This window comes from Sander lucioperca, chromosome 3 (assembly GCF_008315115.2).
Source record: "Sander lucioperca isolate FBNREF2018 chromosome 3, SLUC_FBN_1.2, whole genome shotgun sequence".
Classification (NCBI taxonomy): Eukaryota; Metazoa; Chordata; class Actinopteri; order Perciformes; family Percidae; genus Sander; species Sander lucioperca.
Window position 1 is genome coordinate 35,446,769 of NC_050175.1, and position 7,532 is coordinate 35,454,300.

The window sequence follows — 7,532 nt, forward strand, 5'->3', positions numbered from 1 at the left end:
ACTGTTATTTTAGTTATCAGGTCTTTGTAAAAAGAAATCGCAGACTGGCTTGGACAGTCTCTTTTCAGCATGGCTGGGGGTTTGCACTGCCCTAATAATGGAAGAACAATGTAAACAATGTGACTGTGAGAGTTTATTACATGGATCATACATGGATTTTTTTTATATTTTCAGAAATACATGCAAAATATATTAAGATGAGGCAACATTTGGTCTTAAAATATAGAGTCTACAATTTCTAAGGCCTGTATCAACACATGACAGGGCCCTCTTCCCCATAATGTGCTTGTAATGTTCTTGTAACAGCCAGATGTGAAGGCTGTTTGTGTCTTGTACTAGTCCCAATAGATGTGATTAGTGCAGGTATAGCATCCAAAGCCTGCCAGCTCTTTTCCAAGCTTCCAGGTGTCTCATCTCTCTGACCCTTAAATGTAAAATGCAGTGAATTTTAAGAGGATGTGTGTGTGTGTGTGTGTGTGTGTGTGTGTGTGAGACAGACACATATTCTCTTACTGTCTCTTTCAGTGCAGTGGTCTCATTGAAATGAATGAGTGCACAGTGCTTTCTCACCTAGTGTAAATGTCTGTCTGAACATGGCCTTTGTTGAGTCTTTTGTGCATGCCCACTCATGGAAGCATTTACTATATATGGCCCTTGTTTCAGGGCAGGGTTGTGACCAGAGACCAGATTGAGTGGACTGACCCCTTGTCAGCATTGGGCCCCATTCACACTGCATGAAAACGCAGGTCTTTCCATTCATTTCGAATGGGGGTAGTGCGCTTAGGCTGCGGCGGGGGCTGATAAGCTGACCACGGCTGCTCACACTATTCCACCACTGATTGGATCCTCTTTAAAAATTCCTGACTGTTCCACAGTCTGCCTGCTGCCCTTCCTGATGGTCTGTTGTCTCTGTCCTGTAGCCATGAAACCACCACTTTACAAGCACGATCTGTCACTGATGACTGATGTTGGGTTCAGGCCAGAGTCATTTGTAATGGCACATTTCATAGCAATTATACTGTACTGAGCAAGAGGTTGTCATACGTTTCAAATGGCTCTCCATCATTTCGCAGACTAATTCGGGACATCACTTTGTCATGGTGGCATGTCCCTTTGCGTCTGGAGGAGAAAATAACTTACTTGAAGTTATCACCAGGGGAGAATCCCATGACCGATTTGACCCGGCCAGCTCTAAGTCATAGTACTTGTATTGTTAGCTATTTTTATAGATGCACGAAATGATTTTTCCGATGGATTGTCCCACATTTCTCGTCTGCTAAATCAGCCATTTATAGGCCTTTTCAAACCAGAGAAACTTTTTTAGAATTCTTAGAACACATTTCTAAGAACCCCCTTTGTATTGTGTCCGTGCCGCAAAACTACGAACAATCGTAGTAGACATTTTTAGCTCCTACCTCAGAGTAGATACTCCCAGCACAAGAGGAACGTTAGGTTACAAGGTAACCTTGGTTCTCTGAGTGAAGAGACTATCTCTCCAGGGCACGGCCGCTCGGATACCGTTCCAATCAATGTAAACCAGTGAACCCATGCACACCTGGGCCTTTTATGCCCAAGCATGGACCACGTAGTGGTGTGTCTTAACGTGGAATCCACGTCAACTGCCCCAGTGGGTCAGTCCCCCGTACATATGGAATATGTAACTCTGTGGAGAGAGAGCTTTGTACGGTCATTGGTCCAGATAAGTGTATGATCAATGATTGATTGATCACATGAGCCAATGCAGCACCGGCAACCGCCATTTTTATCCACTAGCTAACAAGCCAGCTGCTAAAAGGGTAAATGTACTTCAGTTGATCTAACTAGGGACTAGGGTAAGGGTTTTGTCTTCCTTTTACATTTTCACAGCAGTTGCCTCCCCTGACTCCTGCTCTCGTACCAGTTTCACTAAAGCTTGGAATTTAGCCTCAGACTGCAGATTTATTTTGCACATCAAAAAATCGGACTTTTTGAAAAATGCCATGCCACAGGCCTTCGTGGCTCGACAACGTAGTGCAGTACACAGTGTACGTGCTAAGGATTTTAAGAATCTCCATGCTTCCAGATTTTTCCTTCAATGTGTTAGCAATCCCTTTTCATGTGTTAATTATTTTTACAATGCATCAGTTCAGTTGTAACTTATTAAGACCTGCTGGAAACGATTTTCAAACCATGTGTCCTCCATGAAGCTATGAAAAATAATAAGAGCATGGAACAGCTGTTTAGGCCTTCATCCAAAGCAAATTCAATATATATTCAAATCCCCAAAAATGACCCCAAAACCTGCATCTAGTTAACCTAACAATGAACACAGTATATTACCAATTTTTTTTTCGCAGCAAAAATATTACCTTAGGCATCAGTAATATCAATGCCTCTTCTTTTGGGAGATTTGTTTCAAACGTTGTAATAGCATTCAATTAAGGCTGTGTTTAGACGGAAACGATCTGAAGAGAAAACGCAAAAGTGGCGTTGCGTTCTCACTTGTTATTCCACGTTTAGACGAGAGTTTTTTGGGGGGAATCTGCGTGCATATGGTGATGCAAAAGTGTGTGACATTCGATGTAGTATGCACGCCAGGCGACTAGGTGGCACTGCCACACAACACCACCAAGTCCGCGCGCCTGCATAGAACCTTCCTTCCACTTCTCTCCTGAGTAGCGCGAAACTAAAACATGTCGAAGCGAACAACAAAAGCTGACAATTTTGTCTGGACAGACGAGGACACAGTCGACCGTGATAAGCCACAGCACAGCACCCACGGGAGCACTACCAATATCCTGAGCCTCGCAGCCCTTCAGCCGATGCTTGAGAACGAGAGGCAGCGGGCAGAGGAGGCTGAAGAACACCCTCCTCTGTCTGCTGCGTCTCGCTTTCTCTCTTTCTCTTCATCCGCAACGTTGTAGCCTACTCTGGCTCAAATGAATAGCCTACATATGGTCATCGAACTATAACAACCTTATCCACATTGTCGAAATCATTTAAAAATATTGAGCCATTACATTGAAAATCTTTTAGATAACAGGAGCCTATAATTTCTGTAGCCTACTCCGTGACAATAGACTACCTGATAGCCCTTTTCTCGTCTCTCTCCACACCGCTGTCTTCAGACTTTTGCGTTTTTACCCTTTAGACGGGAACGCAACGGTGGAGCGTTTTTTAAGATTTCCACTCTGCAGGGTGGTGTCACTTTTTTTGCGTTTTTAAGCCCCAAAAACGGCGTCGCCGTATAAACAAAAGGCACATCCGATAAAATATTTTGTCATTTTTCACCCGCAAGCGTCATCGTATAAACAGGGCCTAAATCCTCAAGATATCCTCTTTTTTAATTCAGTGCTCTATCAGTTGACTAACTGATGTGCGCTGTTAAGTATACGTTGGTTTGGAGGAAACTTAGAGAAATAGTTTCAACATAAGTTTAAAGGTCCCATGGCATAAAAATTTCACTTTATGAGTTTTTTTTAACATTGATATGAGTTCCCCCAGCCTGTCTATGGTCCCCCAGTGGCTAGAAATGGTGATAGGTGTAAACCGAGCCCTGGGTATCCTGCTCTGCCTTTGAGAAAATTAAAGCTCAGATGGGCCGATCTGGAATCTTCCCTTTATGATGTCATAAGGCGCAAGGTTACCTCCCCTTTCTCTGCTTTGCCCGCCCAGAGAATTTGGCCCACCCTCGAGAGATAGACATCATGGCTTTCAAACGAGCAAAGTGGCAGTTGGTCAAGGCCACACCCCCACCCTCCACCTTGCGGGGGCAAGGGCCTCTCCTCCTCAATAGCATTTAAAGCTACAGACACAGAAACGGCACATACTAAGGAAAGTTCATTGTGGGACTGGCTCTAGTGGCTGTAATTCTGCACCAAGGCTTAATTTCATGAAAGAGACTTCAGATACAGTATTAGGGGACCACTGAGGCCTTTATAAAAGCATCCAAAGAGCACCATGTCATGGGACCTTTAACAATTATAAGTTAATCATTTTGAAACACTGTAAACGATGTCAACAAGTTCAAATGTTTTTAAAATGACAATTCTTTGTGAGACGTGAGTTCGAGTTTGAAAGCAGTTGAACTGTCAGGTTATGTGTAAGCACAAACAGCAGTCATACTGTCAGTTGAAGAGCAAAGGGATAAAAGCAGCTGAAATATTACCATGTTTCCAGTTAGTGTTTGTACAAACCCAGAGAAGAGAAAGCCGTCTCATGCTGGATATGAGGCGGGCGAGGGGGAGCAGAATGCATGTTTCAACGTGTTGTTAAAGAATTTTCATGCTAAAATTTAAAAGAGCGAAACAGACAAAAAGAGTAATCTGGCGTTTAATGCTTTGTCAATAAAACCTGCTCCTCATTAACTGTGAATCTCAAATTTCCCAAAAGAAAAGATAATTTGATTCAAAGCAATGTGTCGACATTGTGTTGTGTGTGTGCGTTCCTAGAGCTGGTCTGACAGGAGGTTTTCATCAAGAATGCGTTTTATTTATATTTCTACAAGTGTTGGATTTCTGGTTGACCGTCTGTGACCGCTGCCTTGGACTTGATTGCGCTCAAAGGCAAATACATCCGTTTTTCATTTTTCTCTCTTGTTATTGCTGCGGTGAACTCTGTCAGTCCCTCCTCATGCCCCCCCAATCCTCTGCTCACTTTATTTCTTTCCCATACTTTGACCCAGGTTTAGGGGTTTTCTTGAATAGGCTGCTGTGGGTTTGGTTTTGTGTGTGTGAGTGTGTGTGTGTGTGTGTGTGTGTGTGTGTGTGTGTATATGGCTGCCAGCTAGCTACTAGTCTATGTCGACGACGTTTTATTTCTGGGATTGCTCTGGTGCCGCTGGGAATTCGGGCCGATGTCCCCCACCTTCCTCTTTCTTTGTGTTGGCGTTCTAAACTCCGGTGGATTTAGGAGGACTATGGTTAACTGCTCCTCAGATCTCTGCAGGGTAAATCCAGACAGCTAGCTAGACTATCTGTCCAATCTGAGTTTTCTTAGAACGTACTCATGTTCCACCAAAACAAGTTCCTTCCCGAGGCTATTTTGCAGAGGCACCGTGGCTCTGTCCGGTGCTTAGCACCGCCCAAGACGATTGTAATTGGTTTAAAGAAATGGCAATAAACCAGAGCACGTTCTTCTCCCATCCAGGAATGCTGTGTGGACTAGCCAGACCTTCCACTGCAGCGCTGTGGAGGAAGGTCTGGCAATGTGAGACTAGCTACCTACTGTCTACTGTCTACCTGATAAAGTTCCCTTGGCCTTTGGAATTAAAAGAGCCCCACATCATCACATGCCCTTCACCATACCTAGAGATTGGCATGGGGTACTTTCCATAAAATCATCTCTCAATGCAAATCAAACCAGCTATTAGGTTAACTGAAATAAAACCATGCCAATCTCTAGGTATGGTGAAGGGTATGTGATGATGTGGGGCTATTTTAATTCCAAAGGCCAAGGGAACTTTATCAGGATGCATAGTATCCTGGATCCATGAAATCACTGGCCTTTAAAAATAAAAATCTGCCTGCCTCTATGGGAATTTAACATAGGGGTGTACTTACTTATGCCCCCTGTATTTTAAGGAAGAACATGTATTTATTTATGATACATTATTCATTCACAAAGAAAATTGGTGTCCTTAAGGGTTGGAGTTTTCCTCATTTTTTTAATTAAGGCATTAAGATCAATTTCTACAAGATGGTTTTTTTATTCTTCTTTTTAGTCAACTTTAGCATGGGTTCATAAACTTATGAGTGCCACTGTATATTCAAGCAAAGCCCGGTGCTAATATGGCACCGGTGCCTAAACGACAGGAATCTACCAGACCGAATAGCAACGTGGATTTCGGTGCCTCATTTCGTTGCCACTTAAATGCATGCCCTGCTCTCTCAATGCTCCAAAATGGACGTTACAGGCAACAGAAGCACGTCTCTGAAAAACCAATTGCGTAAGTGGGCCCCAGAGGATAAGGGGTCAAACGTTAGTGGGTTTTGGCAAGAAAAAAGTTTGAGAAAGTCTGGACTAGACGATAAGATTTGGAACTGGAGAAGCTGGATTAGTCACAGTGGGTTTTTGAAATGCAGCTTATTGGGGATAGAGATGAAGTCAAACCCAGGGTAGCTTCTCTCCCTCGTCGCTCTTTGTTTACCTCGCTGCTCAGGAAGAAATATTTGATTCAGCTGTTGCCAGTGTTCTGTGGCTCTGACTGTTGAATCTCCTTTTTGTTCAAGCCTCGTTCCAACAATATTGTGTTTGTCTTGTTTCCACAGCTTGGCACTACAGTTGGGCTGTGGGTGGTGCAAACAGGAAGTATAATGTTGCCTTGGAATGAGTGGGTCCATCCCAGTACCACAAATATTTTGCGGTTACTCTCCGAGGACACACTTGGTTAATGAGGCCGTCCTGAGACTCGTACAAATACACGGCTCAATGAAGCTCACATCTTTGTTGGTTCTATTTATCTTCCATTTATTTAGGATCAATCATACGGTATTGCAGGTGAAGGCAAACAGGCATTCAGGACCTGAGGGGAATAATAATAAACTGTCATTAATAAAGCAATTAAATTGATTTATCCAGAGCTAGGGCTGTAGCTAACGATTACTTTCATCCTTGATTAAATCTGTTGATTATTTTCTCGATGAATGGATTAGTTGTTTGGTCTCTAGAATGTCAGAAAATGGTGAAAAATGTGGATCAGTGTTTCCCAAAGCCCAAGATGACGTCCTCAAATGTCTTGTTCTGTCCACAACTCAAAGATATTGAGTTCACTGTCACAGAGGAGAGAAGAAAACTAGAACATATTCACCTTTAGGAAGCTGGAATCAGAGTATTTGGACGTTCTTAAAAAATGACATATCATATCATATTTAGTTGCCGATTAATTCAATAGTTGACAATTAATCAATTCATCTTTGCAGCTCTAATCCAGAGGAACGTGAGACAGAGGCAGCGACATATTATTTAGAATGGTTTCTCTCTAAAGTTTTTTTTTGCAAAGGAATAGATTTCTCCAAATGATTGATAAAATAAAATGTAATATTTATGTTGACAATGTCAGATTTGCACTATTTTTCTTTAAGAAAAATATAAGTAACTCAGGAATGATTGCCGATATTATGCTCATATTATGCTTTTGGGCTTTTTCCCTTTCCTTTGTTATGTTATATATCTTTTTGTGCATTTTATAGGTTCACAAAGTGAAAAAGCCCAAAGTCCACCCCAAAGGGAATTACCATCTCCAACAGAAAACACTGTTCACAAACTGCTCCAAACAGCTCTATTGTAGTCCAGCCTTTACTTCCGAGACAAACGTGCGTCACTTTGTAACACACGTTATAATGCTCGCCTAGCTGCTAGCGTGGCACGCCCTCATACTCAGCTTCTGACTGGCTAGTAGTCCTTACCTAGCTACTGCGCATGTGCGACTCCCAACAAAGATGGAACAGAAGTGCGATGCCTCACTCTGTAGCTAAAACAGAGCGCTCAACACACAGGGTGAAAAGAGGAGCTGCAGCAATGTGCAGTACAACAAAAATATTTTGTTTTTTGAA

At 42.6% G+C, this 7,532-nt stretch overlaps 1 protein-coding gene and 1 long non-coding RNA gene across 4 annotated transcripts in view; one reads left to right on the forward strand and one right to left on the reverse strand.

The window, feature by feature from the left end:
- Positions 1-7,532, forward strand: part of ccdc102a (coiled-coil domain containing 102A) — a 105,961-nt gene that overhangs the window by 45,807 nt on the left and 52,622 nt on the right. The window lies entirely within an intron of this gene.
- LOC116045221 overlaps positions 4,935-7,532 on the reverse strand; it is a 10,019-nt gene continuing 7,421 nt past the window's right edge. The window contains exon 3 of the long non-coding RNA XR_004103879.2: positions 4,935-4,945. This is a non-coding gene — a long non-coding RNA (uncharacterized LOC116045221). The remainder of the gene's footprint in view (positions 4,946-7,532) is intronic.